Below are 16,713 nucleotides of genomic sequence, written 5' to 3' on the forward strand. Positions count from 1 at the left end.
GGGGTGGGAGTGGGTGGTCTGCAGATTGGGATGAAGGGTGGAGGTGAGGGAATGGAGTCCTGGGGAGACCTCAGTGACACGTTTTTCTCCCTCTGTGGCAGGCCCAGAAGCTGTGCAAAGCCACTTCAGGCATGGAGAATTTAAGATACCTGCAGGACCAGTGGGATCCCTGGGGTCCTGTCTTCACTTGTTTCCTGGGGACCCTGCCTCCTAACAGGGAGGTGGCCATCAGCCTGTGCCATGTCCAGGAGCTGCCACTGCAGCCTGGTGGAGCGGCCCACTTTTGCTGGCCACGCGAGCTGTTCCCCTGGAGAAAACACATTAGTGAGTGATCCCCCAGGTGCATCCCCCAGGAAGGAACACATCACTCCCCAGCATCCCTCGGGGGGGGGGGGGGGAACCCCCATATCTGCACACGTGCCTCAGTGAGAGAATCTGAATATTCCCGCTTGCATCTCACAGTCGGGAACCCCATGGGTCTCCCCATATATCCCACAGCAAGAGATCCCCACAAATCCCTATACAAACCACAGTGTGAGTCTACAGATTCACCACCACCACCACCCTCCCACTAAGCATCACAGTGAGGGACGTCTCAGATGCCACATTTTCCCCCCTACCAACAACAGACAGTGCCCCACAATAGCTGTCTGCTGCCCTAGGGTCTCTTCTTTCACTTTCTCATGCCTCTTTCTCACTGCAGGCTGGATCTCTTCTGAGGAGGAGATGTCTGAAAACCTGCACTTCAGCATCTGTCTGAAGTCAGCTCATGGTGTGTCCCATATAGCCATTAACAGCAGCTACACCCCTCTGCAATACACAGCTCCAGATCAGACATCTGCTGAGGTATGGCCCTGCCAGGTGCTAGAGTCCCAAAGAGGACTGCAGCCTGCTGATGCTCCTTAGGACTCCTCAGTCCTTTTATTTGGTTTTCTTTCCTCCCCACAGTCTACTTGTCCTCAGGTGTCCTTGAAATTGCCACCCTGGATGCAGGATGATCTGAACTTGCTGGTGTATTACAGAGGGTCTCACACTCTCAGTGCTGGGGTGGAGAGGAGAGATCCCAAAGCCCCACCTGGTGAGTGAGGAGGGTGGAAGTGGGCATTAGGGAGAGGGTGTCAGGGAGACTGGGGGGATCTGAGGGGCTTTTCAGGCAATAGGTCAAAGCTGAGGGCTATGTGGAGGACAAAAGCAAAGAGACAGGGAAAGGGGCTCCAACCTAAAATTCCTCCTTGTTTCCCCCCACACACTCCAGGCTCTCTGCTGGGAGACCCTGTGGTGATGGTGACACTGATGCCCAACATTCCTGAGGTGGTGCCCAATCCAGGCCATCTTGGGGAATTCCTCTTTCTCATGAACTGCAGCCTCTTCCAGGATGCACAGGTACCACCGGAGGAGGTCTTCGGGGGTGATTTTCCACACCGGTCGTGCCCAGCTGGTGGGGATAGAGGCAAGCCGCTTCACGTGGGCAGATGTTTTGCCTAGCTTCCCCACCTGAGCTCTGCTCATCCCTCTCTCTGTCCCCAGAACACACTGCTCTTCCTCCTCAAGAGTTTGCCTCTGGGCTGTTACTTCAACATCTACAGTTTTTGGGCCACTTTCAAAGCCTTCTGTCTGTGAGTTGGAGGTGATGATGGGGCAGGGCCAAGTGGTAAGTAGAGTATGAGTTTTCTAAGTGAAACTATGGGACAAGCTCTTGCTGGAGGGCAGTTGTGGGGCAGGATATGTTGGGGGCAGTGAGAGGGTAAATCCTCTTTTCAGGGTGCTTCTGTAGCACTGGTAGTGAGGTAGGGCTTTTCTAGGGAGTGGCCATGTGAGGGTAGCCGTGGGCCAGGTTCTCTCCCCTCTGACACTCTGGGTGCCCTCCCACAGGCAGAGTGTGGAATACACGCAGGAAAGCATCTCCTCCATCTGCCCTGATCTGGGGGGCTGTGACCTGTTGGGCCTCCTGAGGTCTATCTAAAGCACTCCTCTCCTTCATGGGCACCCCCACCAGGTATCAGGGGGCAAAGAGTTATGGGGAGGGGAATGGGTGTAAACAATGGGGTAAAGGTAGACTTCAGGGCTCAGGGTGAGATTTTCTGCTGCTGTTTGCACCGGGAGTTGGCATGTGGGGGGGACGTCCTCATGGCAGACAGTGACACCAACTTTGTGGTGGCAGCGTGGGAGGGCTTCTGTGGAATTTGCCTGCACTTGGGGAAGGTGGATCTTCCTTGTGGGGTGCCCCTTTGTGCTAACGGGTGTCCTGGTGTTAATGAAAGGAGACACACAATCTCTTCTCCTGTTTCAACACCTGGGGGTGTTGGTCGACAGCCGGCTGAACATGAGCTGGCAGTGTGCCCAGGCAGCCAAGAAGGCCAATGGCATCCTGGCCTGTATCAGAAATAGTGTGGCCAGCAGGAGTAGGGAAGTGATCGTGCCCCTGTACTCGGCACTGGTAAGGCCGCACCTCGAATACTGTGTTCAGTTTTGGGCCCCTCACTACAAGAAGGACGTTGAGGTGCTGGAGCGTGTCCGGAGAAGGGCAACAAGGCTGGTGAAGGCTCTGGAGAACAAGTCTTATGAGGAGCGGCTGAGGGAACTGGGACTGTTCAGCCTGGAGAAAAGGAGGCTGAGGGGAGACCTCATCGCTCTCTACAACTCCCTGAAAGGAGGTTGTAGCGAGGTGGGTGTCGGTCTCTTCTCCCAAGTAACCAGCGATAGGACGAGAGGAAATGGCCTCAAGTTGTGCCAGGGGAGGTTTAGATTGGACGTGCGGAAAAACTTCTTTACTGAAAGAGTGGTGAAACATTGGAACAGGCTGCCCAGGGAAGTGGTTGAGTCGCCATCCCTGGAAGTATTTAAAAGGCGCTGAGGGACGTGGTTTAGTGGGCATGGTGGTGTTGGGTTGACGGTTGGACTCGATGATCTTAGAGGTCTCTTCCAACCTTAATGATTCTATGATTCTACGATTCTAAGGCCAGTGGGCGTGAGAGGGTAAGGGAGAAAACTGGGAAGGCTTCCTGCATTTTAGGAGGGTGTCCTAGTCTGCCCCAGATCTTCTCTTTGCCTCGATGGAACGTCAGCAACAACCCACACGCACACTTTCCTTATCTCATTAAGACTGCCTATACTCTTCATCTAGCGGGCCTCCTCTCCCAATCTTTCCCTGCTCTTCTCAGCACTTTTCCTCTTCCCCCTCACCCTGCAATACCTCAATGTGCTCTGCGGGCCCAAAACCCATTCTCACGATCTCCCTGTCCAGCAGGAAATGTCTCTCACCCTAGAGTGAATGGGAAACCTCTGAGTCAGTTTCATTTCTACGATTAGAAGCATTCTTGCCTCTCCAGACTTTGTCCTTTGTACCGCTCTTGCCCTTCATGCCTCTCACCTTTGTCCCGTCTCTAACCTCCCCCTCTTTTCCTGTACAGGTGTTTCTGTTTTCCTACTAACAGATGTGACAGCTTCAACCTTTCCTAGACCATGGCCCTGGAGACCGAAGGTGAATGTGTGTGCGTCCACTCTAGGATGGACATGACATCCGAGGTAATGACCCAGGTACCCCTCTGCTCTATTCAATACCTCCCATGGCTCTCCTAGACATGCAAGGCAATCCAAATACCACCATCCACTCCAACTCAGAGACCCCCTGCAACTTCCCCCCTGCTCAGAATTGGGAGGGAGCCCAAGTGGTCTGTGCTCTCTCCTTCCCCTCACCAGGCAGTGAAATGCCTGCAGCGGGCTCTGCAGCCTCTGGCACGTGGGCTCTCACTACATTAGGACCTTCCACCTGGCCTGGAGGTGTCAATGATCAGAAAAGCTCCTGAGATGATCTTCCAGGGACATCAGAGCTCCATCTATGCCCAGATCCATGGGCAAGCACGGGTGAGAGTGATCCAGGAACCATATGCACTGGGGCAGGGCTTTCTGGAAGGAAAAGGACACACTCCCTGTTTCACCTTCCCAGCACTGAGAGTCCTTCACCTCCACTAGACCTGAGAGAGACCACGATCAGGGCTCTGTGAACCCCCTTCTTTCCCTCAGAGACACCACTGCTTCTGCTCCAACCATGGACATCTACTACCTTAGTAGAGCAGGGAGGGAACCTAGGTAGTCAGGCTGCCTGTGCCTTGCAGATGAATATTTCTGTCAGACTCTTTCCCTTGTGTCACCAGGATCCAGAGGTGGGTGAGGGAGCCATGACCCTTCAGTACCACGTGGGCAGCCAGTCCTTCGATTACACACTCAGGTTCTCACTGTCCCCATCATCAGACAACAGGTGAGAGGGTTACACACTTGCCCACAAGGCAGAGTGGCATTGGCAAGGTCTGGAGGAGGGACAGCAGGTGTCCCTCGCTTGCATCCTTCCCACTGTAGCCTGAGGTGGGAACAGAATCTGGGCATCCAGTGCTCCCCCCTTGTCCCCTCTGCCCTGACATTGGGAGAGGACCTGGGCGACCATTACACCACTGCCCCCTCCTCTTTACTCCATGTGTCCCATGCCCCTCCCCGAGGTGGAACCAAGGACTAACTCCCTGCCCCTGCAGGCTGCCTGTGCACCACATGGCCATGATGCACCTGCTGTGGAAACTGGCCCGGGAGGGGACAAGCAGGGCAGAGGAGGACATCCGGCACAGCGCAGTTAAGTCCAGCCTCAGCCTGGGGGTTCTGTCCCCCTTCACATCCAGTGTGGCAGTACACATGAAACAGAGGGATGCCTGGCACCGTGGTAAGGCCAGAAACGGTGGAGATAGGACTGGGAGGGGAAAGCGGGACTTGTTGGTCTGATGCCTCCCCACCATCTGCAGCCGCCCATCCCGTGGGCCTGACCACCCTTTTGCCTATCTCTAATACCCATGAGTCCAACCCCCATCTCCCTGCCTCTCTCCCCAGGTTCTTTGCCTCCAGACTCCTCCATGCTGTTCTCTCCCTCCCTCTTGCAACCTGGTTCCCTGCCAGCTGCTCTGGTTGCGTGGCTTCAGGCCTGCGTGGTTCAAGTCCACCAAGTTTTGGATGGTCCAGAAGTGCCAGTTCTGCCTTGAGACGCTTGGTTGCAAAGCCCCTGACACTGAGGCACTCATCCAGCTTTCAGCATCCTGTAAAGGTAAGGAGAAACTTCTTAGCCGAGCATTCTCTGACTGTGCTGGACTAGGGTTGAACTCTCCTTTCAGCATTTACCTTCTCATCAGACTTCCTGATTGTCATTGCGCTGGGCATAGATGGAGCGATAGACAGAGCAAACTCCTACATCTCAACTCTGGGCTGGAAACTAAGAATCAAATGCCTTAATACTTCCCTGAAGCAACCTTATCCTTGTCTCCAACTATCCTTAACTCCATACCCAAACACTAAGTTTGTCACAAAATACCTGCATGAATCTTTAGCTTTACCCTCATACAGTTCGGCAAAAAAGAGCCAGCTGGCAGAGACATAGCCGTTCATGCAGCAGTTTCCAGGCTTCCTCTCCTTCCAGCCTTCTGCTTGTCCAGGGCTCATCTTCTTCTGATCTCCAAGGATCACCTGCTGGGAAGTTCTTGTGATTGCTGTTGATGAGGAGAGTTAACTTCTGTAGACTTGTGCTTCAGTCATCTCTAATGGTCAGCTTCTGTTGGCTGTTTCCTAATTAGGGAGGGTCTCTGCTTACTGTCTTCAGCAGACTTCTAATGGTGGGAGAAGGTGTCAAGCACTTTTTCCGCTGGTGTTTGGGAAGCAGCTGTGTATCAGGTAGGCAAGAACATAGAGCTAGCTAACAGAGACATAGCAGTTGTCTCAGCAGTTAGTGCAGCAGGGGTGCAGAGGGGTCCAGTAACTGTTCAGGCCTGTGTGGGGCTGAGTGAAGGTTGTGCAGCGTGCCACACCACGCCCTCTCCAGCGCTAACTGGTGCATTTGCCCTTGGTACATTGGAAGCCTCGGTCCAGACAGAGCGTAAAAGGAAGATAGCGCTGTCTAGGTCTTGAGCTGAAGAGAGAGGCTGGTGCTTCACCCTGGGGCCAGAGCCGAAGTGCCCTCCTCTATGGGAGGTATGTTCTGGTCAAGGCTTGGACTTGCTGATTGAAGGAGCTAAAAGGAAGAAGGGAGCACGCTGCACACCGTCAGGGTGAATGATGAGGCGATTGTCCTGGTCTTTGTGGAAAGTCTGCAGAGAAAAAAGCCTGAGTTATGTGGAGCAAGGAGGATGGGACCTCTGGAGGCTGTAGTCAAACTGGGGAAAGGTGGAGGCTTGTGGCTTCTGACAACAGGGGGAAGGCTCCTGCTCGACCTGCAGACCTGCAACTTGGGACGAGGTATAGTGCCAGGGCACAGGTGAGGACAAACAAGGCCTGTCAGGGGAGGTGTCCAGAGCCAGCTGAGCCTGAATGTAGTGTCCAAGCAGAGGGGAAAGGCATGTGATGGTTACTGGAAACTCTCTCCTGCAGGGGACGGAGGCACCCAGCTGCCAACCCAACCTCACACTTTGGGAGGAGGTGTGTTGCTCATCAGAGGCCAGGACCGAAGAAGCTGCAGAGACTGCCAAGGCTTGTCTGGCCCTTGGACCTATTACCCGTTGCTGCTCTTCCATGTGGACAGCAATGACACTACCAGGGATAACCTGGAGCATATCATGTGCGATTACGGAGCCCTGGGGGAGAGGCTGAAGGGTGTGGGAGTCCACATGGTGTTCCTCAGTCCTTCCAGTGAAAGGGAAAGGGTTGGTAGAAATGGACTCATCCTGCAGGTCAACAACTGGCTGCATGGCTGGTGTCACAGGCAGGGCTTCTACTGCTATGACTACAGGACCCTCTCTGAGGAACAAGGGTTACGTAAAAGGAACAGGACTCATCTGACCACGTGAGACAAAAGTGCCTTTGCAAACAGGCTTGCAAATCTAGCAAGGAGGGCTGTAAAGTAGGTGTGTAGCCTTGAGGAAGGGCTACAGTAATCTGAAGAAAAGTGAGGGCACAAGGGGTTGAGCAGATGTGTTTAGGGGACAGGATGACAGGGAAGGCTCTCACACTTCCCCTGAAAAAGCTGCATGACTTGGGACCCATCTCAAATGCCTGTACAGAAGTGCGTGGAGCATGGGGAGCAGAAAGGAGGAAATCTGCACAGCTGCAGAACCATGATCTCCTTAGGATGATGTAGACCTGGCGGGGTAATTCTCAAGCTTAGAGTCCTGCAATGGATGGATAGAGGCTTTTCAGGAAAGATAGGGTGGGAAGCTAAGAAGGATGGGTTGCATTTGATGCAAGGGAATGGCTTGAGTGCATGGAGCTTCACTGGTTCATCACCTGTCCCAAGGAAGAGAGCTTGTGAGTAAGGATCAGATGACAGGTCAGCACAGGCGATGTTGATCCACTGGATCAAGAAGAAGAGGTAGATGAAGCCATCTTTAGGCAGCTGGAGAACACTTCACAGTCACAGATCTTGATGCTCCTGGACAGTTTTAACAAACCCCAATACCTGCTTGAAAGGCAACCTGGCCAGGTGCAAGAAATCCAGGAAGTCGCTGTTATGTACCGAAGCCTGTTTTGTGATGCAGGTGCTTGATCAACCAGCTCGGAGAGATGTTCTGCTTGACCTGCTACTCACAAACGAGGAGGAACTTGTTGAAGATGTCAAGGTCAAGGGCAGCCTTAGCTGCAGCAATCATGAGACTGGAGTTGACAAACCTGAGAGGGGTGAGCAAGACAAACAGCAGGATTACAACTCATGGACTTCAGAAGAAGAGATTTTGCCTTGTTCGGGATCCTGTGGGAAGCTGTTGTGGAGGGCAAAGGGTCCAACATAGCTGGTTGATCTTCCAGGACCCAATCCTCCGAGATCAAGAATGGTCCAGTCCAGTGGCAGAAATGCCACTCAGTGGTTGAGTCCCCATCCCTGGAGGTATTTAAAAGACGAGTAGATGAGGCACTTAGGGACATGGTTTAGTGGGCATGGTGGTGTTGGGTCGATGGCTGGACTCGATGATCTTAGAGGTCTTTTCCAACCTCAATGATTCTATGATTTCTATGAATGCAAGGAAGTGTGCCAGAAGGCCAGCATAGATGGACATAGAGTTCCTTAGTCAGATCAAACACAAAAAGGAAGTACGCAAAGGTGGAAGTGGAGACAGGCTGCTTGAGAGCAATACAAAGACATCGCCCAGACATGCAGAAATGGAGTTACGAATGCCAAAGCTCAGCTGGAGCTGAAATTTGCAAGGGAGGTGAAGGACAACAGGAAAGGCATCTCCTAAGCACATTGACAGCAAAAGGAAGCCTGAGGCGAGTGTGGGCATCTTGCTCAGTGGCGCAGGGGACTCAGTGACAAAGGTTGTGGAAAAGGCTCTCATAGTCTCGAACTTTCTGGGCTTGGTTTTAACTGGTAGAGTTTTCCTTCAATTCTACCATGTCTCTGAGTCTCCCAGCAGAGTCTGTATGAGTGAAGCAGTCCCCACAGCAGAAGAAGATAGTTAGGAATCATGTAGGCCGGTTAGTCCTACACAAGTCCGTGGGATCGGGTGCATCCAAGAGTGCCGAAAGAATTGGCTGAGGCCACTGCAAGACAGTGACTCTATCATCTTCAAAAGATCATGGCAACTGGGAGAGGTTCCTGATGACTGGAAAATAGTCAGACATCTCACCCATCTTCAAGAAGGGGAAGAAGAAGAGTTCAGGGACCTACAGGTGGGTCAGCCTCCCCTGAGTCCCTAGGAAGGATACGGAGCAAATCCTCTTGGAAGGACCATCCCGTATGGGTTTATCAAAAGTAAATGATGCCTGACCAACCTCACTGCTTTCTTGGATGAGGCAACCGGCACTGTGGACAAGAGAAGGGCAGTGGATTCTGTATACCCTGACTTTAGCACGGCCTTTGACAATCTCCCAAAGTCTCCTTATCATCAGATTGATGAGATATTGGCTGGGTTAAGTGAACAACAAGGCTGGTGGAAAATTGGCTAGGCTGCTGGGCTCAAAGAGCAGTTATCAGCGGTTCAGAGTCCAGCTGGTGGCCAAAACCCAGTGCAATTCCAGAGGGATCTCTCAGGGTAACAGTACTGTTTGACATCTTCATTAATGACCTGGACATTAATGGACAGAGTGCAATCCTAGCAGGTTTATGAACAACACCAAACTGGGAGCAGTAGGTGTGTGGTCAGTACAGTGGAGGGCAGGGACAGGCTGGAGAAATGGCCTGACAGGAACCGCATGACATTCAATAAAAACAAAAGCAAAGTCTTGCATCAGGAATGGATCAGGAATGGAATAACCCTATGCAACCACACAGGCCCAAGGCACACACACTCAAGGAAGCAGCTCTACAGAAAAGGATCTTGGGGTCCTAGCGGACAACTAGTTGAACAGAAGTCAGCAGCATGCCCTTGCAGCAAAGCAAGCCAACTGCATCCTGGGCTGTATTAGCAAGAGTGTAGCCACTAGGTGCAGGGAGGTGATCCTTCCTCTCTACTCAGCACCGTTTGCTAGCCTGCATCATGGGGTATTGTGTCCAGCTGCTGCTTCCATTACAAGAAAGGCATTGACATACTGGAACCAACCTAGTGGAGGGCCACTAAACTGAGGGGGCTGAGCACATGGCACGTGAGGAGAGGCTGAGAGTTGGGTTTGTTCATCTTTAAGAAGAGGATACCTTATTTCTGTCTACGACTGGCTGACTGGAGGAAAATAGAAAGAAGCCAGAGGCAGACTCTTCTTGGAAGTGCACAGCATTAGGATAAGAGGCAACAGGCACAAGTTGGAACATGGGAAAAGCTGAATGGGTTTGAGGAAAATTTATTTTTTTGTACATCATAAGGATAATCAAAAACTGGTGGAATCTCCATCCTTAGAGCTATTCAAGACTTGACTACGCAGGTACCTAAGCGAGCTGTTCTAATGAGACCTGCTTTGAGTAGGGATTTGGACGAGATGACTTCCAGAGCTCCCTTCCAACCTCTGTATGCCTTTAGGCCAGCCTTAAATGACCCCTAGTTCTGCCCCAGCTACTCTGTGCCCGAGTGCTTCTTTTTCTGCCTGTGAAAGCTCTTAAATCTGCTCTGGAACTGAGCCATGCCTGGGACTATAATGCCCATGGGTTGTGCTTGACCCTCCTCACCTTCACTCTCTTGTGATCCAGTGCTGCTGTAGCTCCAAAGAAGTCTTATGTCTTGGAATGAGGAAAGGAAGAGCTCATGCTGAGGCTGGTGAGTTTAAGAGTGGATGACGGAGAAGGACCCCTGTGGGGCCCTCAACGGTGAACATGAGCCCTAATGGGGGAGGTGGCAGGAAGGAGTAACATTAGTGATGCTCATGGGCGGAATTAAGGGTGTTCAGAGAGAATTACGCTGGGAAAACTAGAGCATATAGGACAGATTTTAGGATACTTATGAGGGACTGGGAAGATCTGAGGCTGCTCTGGGAGGTCTGGAAAAAGTTTGGGATGCTTGTGGAGGACTGGGAAAAATTGGGAAAGTCCAGAGAGGATGGAGGACATTTAAGTAGACCTGGAGAAGGTGGAATTTAAGGTTACTAGCCATTGCCTATCTCGTATGAGCTGTGTGAATGTTTGTGTCTTCCAGAGCGGGAGCCCTCTCCTGAAGAGCAGGTGATGGAAGAACCGCCAGCATTTAACGTCCGTTGGGACTGGGCAATTTCACCACTGTCAACAAGACTGTGTGACTTCCCCAGGCTCAGGGTAGTGGTGGCACTCCAGAAAGCAAATGGCTCCTGGGCCCTCACCGCAGCCCTGGCCTCTGCCCTGGGGCTCAGCAAGGCTGATGTTGAGGGACAAAGGCCCGGTGAAGTAAGCAGATCAGGGGCAGGAGTGGGGCACTGTCGTGACCTGAACCTTCCTCTGCTCCAAGTTTCCAGTCTGAGCTGACCTGAGAGGAAGAGATCAAAGCAGCTGGGATATAGAGCCTCTCCGCTTGTGGAAGGGGGGCGTGGAGGGTGTGGGGTGGAATCAGCAGAGGTACCTGGGAACTTTCTGACTTTGAGGATTTCAGAAGCTTAGAGAGTTTGTGTCTATGTGTGGAGGTCTTACTTCTTTCACGTGCTGGTTTAGGTCTGATCTTTCTTTTTATTTCTTCCCCTTGATTCTTCTGTTTTCCCCCACAGGATGTGCAGCCAGCTGCCTGGGCCACAGTTTTGGCCTTAGTCTGGTTGCGCCAGTATAAATGGAAGGTACCTTGGTCAGAGCTTCTGGAGGCCAAAGCTTGTAGGTGGCTGCGGGACCAAGCTGGTAGGAAGATTTTGCTGGGAGGAGTCACGCTCTGGGCCTTTCCCACCAAATCCACAGCTGACACCCGTTGACCCATATTCCTCTTTCCCAGTGCTCCTGTACGGCAGCCCATGAGACTGGCAGTAGACACTGTATTCCCTTACTGAGTTGTGGTCCCCCCTCTACTTTTCCTCTCTGCTTGCAGAGCTCCAGCTGGATGAATGTCTGGAGGCAGCAAATTCCCTGTTAGGCTGCTTTGTGGAGCCCACCGTCTTCAGGATTTGAACTTACCCCGCTACTGGGGGTGGGCAAGAAGCTGTGTGGGAACACAGCCAGGACAGCTGACCCAAACGGGCCAAAGGGATGTATCACATACCGTCAACATCAAGCCCTTGTGGGACTGAGTGAGTGAGTGGCTGGGTGAGTGCTTAGTTGCTGTCCGGGGCCAACCCACCGCAGCTGGCTTGTTCACACATTTGCTCTCTACCGTAATATGAGAGTTTCCACTGGGTTCTGAAAAATAACCCTGAATACACGTACTAAACTTTGCTTCATTTTTCCACATTCTGCTTTTCTCTGAGGTTTACCCAAATAGTCATCTGCTCAAAAATACCAGATCTCAGGGAGAAAAATCCTGTTCAGATACTACAGAAAAACACCTTCTTCATGAATCTATGTCTGTCTGTCTGTCTGTCTGTCTGTCTATCTTCCTACCTATGTGCTTTTCTTTCTGTTTTTTATAGAAATGTAAGACCAATGTTATTTGGATTTGCAGGCATTGATTCGCTCATCCGCACAAGCTAGAGGACTTTTCTTCTTTTTTTTCTTTTTTAAAGAAGGGTTTGTCAAATCAAGGGGTGGATTTCATTGTATCGCTGCAGTGCCTACCGTAGATGCCCAGTGCCATTTCAGCTGTTCAGAGGTATCTGAAACACCTGCCAGATAGGAGGCAGGGTATAAAGGACTGATTTTCTGAGGTGACAGCTGGAGAGTGGATGGAATACCATGTGGCACGGGATTTGGTTGCCTAAATATGGATGTCTAGTGCCATTTATGACGTTCTAGGATTTTCAAGTGTATTGGGTTTACACGGCAAGGCTTTGGTAGTGGGGAGGCTGCAGGGGTGACCTCTGTGGGAAAAGATTGCCCCGTGCCAGTCACAGATGGTTCCAAAACAGACCCACTGCTGGCCAAAGTTGAGCCAATCAGCAAAGCTGGTGGCGTCCCTGTAAAAACGTATATAAGAAAAGGTAAAAAAAAGCCACACAGGCAGAGCAGGAGGGAAAAAAAGAGTGAGAACAGCAGTGCAGACACCAAGGTAAGAGGGGGAGGAGGAGGTATTTCCCTGCAGCCCATGGTGGAGCAGATATTCATGCTGCAGCCCATGGAGGACCCTGTGCTGGAGCAGATGGATGTTTGCTAAAGGAATTGCAGCCCATGGAGAGGACCCATGCTGGAGCAGAAGAAAAGTGTGAGGAGGAAGGAGCGCCAGAGAGCAACTGCTATGTATTGATCATAGCCCCCTATCTTCCATCCCCCCTGTACAGATGGCGGGGGCAGGGCGGGAGAGGAAGAGTGAGGAGCGAAGGAGTGAAGTTGAGTCTGGGAATAAGGGGACATGGCGGGAGGGTGTTTTAGTTTTTGTCTTTGTTTCTCACCATGCTACTCTATTTTCAATTGTCAATAATTTATAGTAATCTTCCCCAAGTCGAGTCTGTTTTGCCCGTGATGGTAATTGCTAAGCAATCTCCCTGTCTTTTTCTTGTCCCACGAGCTTTTTCATTTATTTTTCTCCCCCTGTCCTATTGAGGAAGAGGAGTGAGAGAGCAGCTGCGTGGGCGTCTGGCAGCTAGCCAAGGTCAAACCCTAAGAAAAATTCATCATATTTTAACAGTGGCTACTTTTCTACATCTACACCTTTTACGGTGATTTTGGAGGGGGGGGGGCAGTTAAATCTCACACTTAAGATTAGATCAAATTTACCCCCTATGCAAGGATGGTTACAGCATCCAGAAATCCCCCAAAATATTAACACGAAATTGATTTTTCTACCCCAGAACCTCTTAACAGCTTCCTGGACCCCCTTGTTTCTCAAGCTGCATATGAGTGGATTTACCATTGGGATCACAATTGTATAGCAGGTGGAGAACACTTTATTCAGATTTAGGGAGTTGTTGGCAGGTGGTAATACATACATGATAGCAAGGATCCCATGGAAATGAGGGGAGATGAACAAGTAGAAATGGCTTTCTACAGCCCCATTGGGGCCACAGAAAGTCAAATTCAGCATCAATACAATGATCACCAAGGTGACTGCAAAGCCAGTAATTCAGAAAAGAGCTGCCAGCCCTGGAAAAATATTCTGGTTCATTATAGCCGTATAATGAAGAGGATTACAGATAGCTAAATAGCGATTTGGTGTTTTCCTCAATCCCTACAGTGGCAGGGAAGGATACTGAAAGGAGCAGGAAAACACACCTGATCAACACGTGGCTCAGGGGCTGGTGCCATCGGTGGAATTTTGTTTTTTTTTGATCACGGGGAGGTTTACACGGCACCGGGCCTGCTGTCTAGAGCTCAACGACTGTGATGATGATACGGTTGAGTGTTTATGGGTAAGGATGAGGGGGAAGGCCAACGAGGCAGATATCCTGCTGGGAGTCTGTTATAGACCACCCAACCAGGATGAAGGGGCGGATGAAGTGTTCTACAAGCGGCTGGCACAAGTCTCTCAATCGCTAGCCCTTGTTCTCGTGGGGGACTTCAACTTCCCGAACGTCTGCTGGCAATACAACACGGCAGAGAGGAAGCAGTCTAGGAGGTTCCTGGAGTGTGTGGAAGACAACTTCCTGACGCAGCTGGTAAGTGAGCCTACCAGGGGAGGTGCCTCGCTCGACCTGCTGTTTACAAACAGAGAAGGCCTGGTGGGAGATGTGGTGGTCGGAGGCCGTCTTGGCCTTAGCGACCATGAAATGGTAGAATTCTCAATTCTTGGTGAAGTAAGGAGGGGGGCCAGCAAAACCACAACCATGGACTTCCGGAGGGTGGACTTTGGCCTGTTCAGGACGCTGGTTGAGGGAGTCCCTTGGGAGACAGTCCTGAAGGGCAAAGGGGTCCAGGAAAGTTGGATGTTCTTCCAGAAGGAAGTCTTAAAGGCGCAGGAGTAGGCTGTCCCTGTATGCTGTAAGAAGAACGGGCGGGGAAGACGACCGGCCTGGCTGAACGGGGAGCTCTTCCTGGGACTCAGGAAAAAAAGGAGAGTTTACCGCTTGTGGAAGAAGGGGCAGGCGACTCAAGAAGAGTACAGGGATCTCGTTAGGTCATGCAGAGAGGAAATGAGAAAGGCAAAAGCCCAGCTAGAACGCAATCTGGCCGCTGTCATTAAAGACAACAAAAAATGTTTTTACAAATATATTAATGACAAGAAGAGAGCCAAGGAGAATCTCCATCCCTTATTGGATGCAGGGGGGAACATTGTCACCGAGGATGAGGAAAAGGCTGAGGTACTCAATGCCTTCTTTGCCTCAGCCTTTAACAGGCAGACCAGTTATCCTCAGGGTACTCAGCCCCCCGAGCTGGAAGACAGGGACGGCGAGCAGGATGAACCCCCCATAATCCAAGAGGAAGCAGTTAACGACCTGGTATGCCACCTGGACGCTCACAAGTCTACGGGGCCAGATGGGATCCACCCAAGAGTGCTGAGGGAGCTGGCAGAGGAGCTTGCCAAGCCGCTCTCCATCATTTATCAGCAGTCCTGCTGAACGGGGGAGGTCCTGGATGACTGGAGGCTTGCCAATGTGACGCCCATCTACAAGAAGGGCCGGAAGGAGAATCCAGGGAACTACGGTCTTGTCAGCCTGACCTCGATGCCGGGGAAGATTATGGAGCGGTTCATCTTGAGGGCGCTCACAAGGCATGTGCGGGACAACCAGGGCATCAGGCTGAGCCAGCACAGGTTCATGAAAGGCAGGTCCTGCTTGACCAACCTGATCTCCTTCTATGAGCAGGTGACCCGCCTAGTGGATGGGGGAAAGGCTGAGGATGTGGTCTACCTGGACTTCAGTAAGGCCTTTGACACCGTCTCCCACAGCATTCTCCTAGAGAAGCTGGCAGCTCACGGCTTAGACAGGTGTACCCTGCGCTGGGTAAAAAAACTGGCTGGACGGCCGGGCCCACAGAGTTGTGGTGAACGGAGTTACATCCAGTTGGTGGCCGGTCATGAGCGGTGTTCCCCAGGGCTCAGGTTTGGGGCCGGTCTTGTTCAATATCTTTATCGATGATCTGGATGAGGGGATTGAGTGCACCCTCAGTAAGTTTGCAGACGACACCAAGTTGGGCGGGAGTGTTGATCTGCTCGAGGGTAGGAAGGCTCTGCAGAGGGACCTGGACAGGCTGGATCGATGGGCCGAGGCCAACTGTATGAGATTCAACAAGGCCAAGTGCCGGGTCCTGCACTTCGGCCACAACAACCCCATGCAGCGCTACAGGCTTGGGGAAGACTGGCTGGAAAGCTGCCTGTCAGAAAAGGACCTGGGGGTGCTGGTTGACAGCTGGCTGAACGTGAGCCGTCAGTGTGCCCAGGTGGCCAAGAAGGCCAATGGCATCCTGGCCTGTATCAGAAAGAGTGTGGCCAGCAGGAGTAGGGAAGTGATCGTGCCCCTCTACTCAGCACTGGTGAGGCCGCACCTCGAATACTGTGTTCAGTTTTGGGCCCCTCACTACAAGAAGGACATCGAGGTGCTGGAGCGTGTCCAGAGAAGGGCAACGAAGCTGGTCTGGAGAACAAGTCTTATGAGGAGCGGCTGAGGGAACTGGGACTGTTTAGTCTGGAGAAGAGGAGGCTGAGGGGAGACCTCATCGCTCTCTACAACTCCCTGAAAGGAGGTTGTAGCGAGGTGGGTGTCGGTCTCTTCTCCCAAGTAACAAGCGATAGGACGAGAGGAAATGGCCTCAAGTTGTGCCAGGGGAGGTTTAGATTGGACGTGCGGAAAAATTTCTTTCCTGAAAGAGTGGTGAAACATTGGAACAGGCTGCCCAGGGAAGTGGTTGAGTCCCCATCCCTGGAGGTATTTAAAAGACGTGTAGATGAGGCGCTTAGGGACGTGGTTTAGTGGGCATGGTGGTGTTGGGCATCATCATCCATGTTGATGATGATCTTGATGATCTTAGAGGTCTTTTCCAACCTTAATGATTCTATGATTCTATGATTGTATGATCACACGGCATCATGGCTAGTAGAAGACGTTCAGTTCCTCCCAAGGAGCCGAACATACAACTGTGCAGTACAGTCCCTGGAAGAGAGACTGTTTCTCTGTGAGGAAATTGGTTAGCATCCTAGGAACAATATTGCTTGTATATCAGATCTCAAGGAAGGAAGGATTACCCAAGAAAAAATAAATGGGGATGTGGAGGCTTCAGTCCACACGTACGATGAGAAGAAGAGTGTTCCCAGAAACGACTACGAGATAAAAGAGCAAGAGCAACACAGGGAGCCGTCTCTGATGAAAATCCCAGTGGACTGAATTCTGTCACAGAAGTTCTATTCCTCGGCTCGGCAT

The 16,713-nt window shown here is 51.7% G+C and overlaps 1 protein-coding gene and 1 pseudogene across 1 annotated transcript in view; both read left to right on the forward strand.

Moving 5' to 3' along the window:
- The window catches only part of LOC143169235 (von Willebrand factor A domain-containing protein 5A-like), a 121,193-nt gene that overhangs the window by 1,689 nt on the left and 102,791 nt on the right, over positions 1 to 16,713 (forward strand).
- On the forward strand, positions 31 to 11,440 carry LOC143169187 (von Willebrand factor A domain-containing protein 5A-like; annotated as a pseudogene).

The sequence above is a fragment of the Aptenodytes patagonicus genome, chromosome 20 (genome assembly GCF_965638725.1).
Source record: "Aptenodytes patagonicus chromosome 20, bAptPat1.pri.cur, whole genome shotgun sequence".
NCBI lineage: Eukaryota > Metazoa > Chordata > Aves > Sphenisciformes > Spheniscidae > Aptenodytes > Aptenodytes patagonicus.